The 2,500-nt window shown below is 30.4% G+C and overlaps 1 protein-coding gene across 2 annotated transcripts in view; it reads right to left on the bottom strand.

Annotated features, from left to right (window-relative positions):
* Window positions 1-2,500, bottom strand: part of LOC113804003 (SATB1_N and homeodomain domain-containing protein dve) — a 166,096-nt gene that overhangs the window by 42,217 nt on the left and 121,379 nt on the right. The gene's annotated exons all lie outside the window — the stretch shown is intronic.

Raw genomic sequence — 2,500 nt, 5'->3', positions numbered from 1 at the left:
CATTATTATCCTTAATATCACTATCAATATCATTAACGTTATTACTCTAAAATCATCATCATATACGTTTCAACATCTACCTTTCCTGTATGCATCTCCATAATGATTTTATTAATTATTTCATTTATTCGCTTGTATATCTATCTATTATCTAAGTTTGTATGCTTATTCGTTTTCGTTATCGTCTCTCTCTCTTTCTCCCCGTCTGTGTCTAACATTCTCTTATCTATCTACCTATGTATATGCCAGTCTTTCTATTATTTTTTCCTCTGTCTTGCTTTTTGTTTTATATATCTATCTATTTATCTATCGGTTTCTGTTTCTATTTATCTCTTTATCTGTATGGAATAAATAGAAAGGAAACAGCAACAGCAGAATCACCATTTAACATTTCTTTTTAATTCTATTGTCTTTATTAAAAAAAAAAAAACTCCATTACTGTCTTTCTCGATAGAAAATTAGATTAGTATTAATTCTATTACTCTCTTTCTCATTAAAAAAAAACAAAAAACATTAACTCTATTATTCTCTTTTTCGATTGATAAGAATATATACTACCATAAATTTTATTACTGTCTTTCTCTAATAGAAAATATGGTATTAATTCTATCATTTGTCTTTCTCAGTTAAAAATACATATTACTATTAATCATATTACGGTCTTTCTCGATAAAAAAAAAAAACAAAAACAGAATTAACTCTATTATTGTCTTTCTCGATCAATAAATATATGTACTACTATAAATTCTATCACTGCCTTTCTCGATAAAAAAGAATATTAATATTAACTTATTATAGTCTTTCTCTAATCAAAAGAATATATATTACAATCAATCACATTGTTGTCTTTCCCAATTTCAAAAAGAAAAAAAAGAAAGAAAAGAAAGAAAAGTATTAATTTCATTAAAGTCTTTCTCAGTTTAAAAGAACATATATTACAATCAATCACACTGTTGTCTTTCCCAATTTCAAAAAAAAAAAGAAAAGAAAGAAAGAAAGAAAGAAAGAAGAGAAAAAAATAGAAAAAGAAAGATTGAAAGGAAGAAAGAAAGAAAAAAAAGAAAAAAAAACAGAAAAAGAAAGATTGAAAGAAAGAAAGAAAAAAAAGAAAAAGAAAGATTGAAAGAAAGAAAGAAATAAATAGAAAAAGAAAGAAAAAAAAAAAGAAAGAAAAAATAGAAAAAGAAAGAAAAAAAATAGAAAAAGAAAGACAAAAAAATTGAAAAGAAAGACAGAAAGAAGGAAAAAAAAACACACAAACACACACACGCACACACACACACACACACACACACAAACGAACACAGATCATGCCTCAAAACAACGGAATACAATCGGCGCATCACATCATGCATTTGCGGACGACGCGATACATGTGAAAGGATGAACCCATGCCTTACATGCATGATGTCATGATGTCACCGTGGGTCGAAAACCTTGTTAAATAATGCATAAGTCTGATCCATAGTGTTTTTTTTTTTTTTTTTTTTTTTTCCCTTTCTCTTCCTCTGATTTTTTTTTTTTTTTTTTTTTTTTAATCTGTCGATGTTTCTCTTTTTATCGTTTGTTCCTATTCTATTTAGGTTTTGTGTGTTTTTTTTTCTTGCTCCCTGTTCAGCTTTGTCTGTTTGTCTGTCTGTCTCTCTTTCCTTCTCTCTCTGTCTGTGTGCGTGTCTGTCTGTCTCTCTCTGTCTCTCTCTCTCTCTCTATCTCTCTCGCTCTCGCTCTCTCTCTCTCTCTCTCTCTCTCTCTCTCTCTCTCTCTCTCTCTCTCTCTCTCTCTCTCTCTCTCTCTCTCTCTCTCTCGCTCTTTCTCTCTCTCTCTCTCTCTCTCTCTCTCTCTCTCTCTCTCTCTCTCTCTCTCTCTCTCTCTCTCTCTCTCTTTCTCTCTCTCTCTCTCTCTTTGGAAGGAAGAAAAAAGATAAAGACAGAATAAAAGAGTAGAGGGGAGAATGGGTGAAGAAGAAATACGGAACAAAGGGGAGGAAAGAAGGGGAAAAAGAGGAAAGTAAAGATGACTGAACGTACAGACGAATAAGAGAGAGGAGGGAAATAAAAATAAAAAAGAGGCATGATTGAAGCAAAAGAAGAAAATAGAGAAGAAGCATGGAGGAAAAATATAAAAGAAGAGCGATGGGGGTATGAAGAGAGAGGAAACATAAAGAAAAAGGAAGAGAGGGAAAGAATAAATAATAAGAACAAATATGAAGGAAAGGAAAGAGACTGGATATATATATATATATATATATATATATATATATATATATATATATATATATATATATATATATATATATATATATATAGAGAGAGAGAGAGAGAGAGAGAGAGAGAGAGAGAGAGAGAGAAATATAGAGACTGAAATTAAGATAGAGATAGAGAGATAGAGAAAAGAGAGAGAAAAAGAAAGGCAGAGACATGCATATCCTATCCCGAGGATTATGAAACGAAAGAGACAGAAAGCAATCAATTGAAAGAGAAAAGTTGACTCACAAAGTTTA

This window comes from Penaeus vannamei, chromosome 20 (assembly GCF_042767895.1).
Source record: "Penaeus vannamei isolate JL-2024 chromosome 20, ASM4276789v1, whole genome shotgun sequence".
NCBI lineage: Eukaryota > Metazoa > Arthropoda > Malacostraca > Decapoda > Penaeidae > Penaeus > Penaeus vannamei.
The sequence above is the reverse complement of the archived record's forward strand: the minus strand, read 5'-3'. Positions and strand labels throughout refer to the sequence as shown.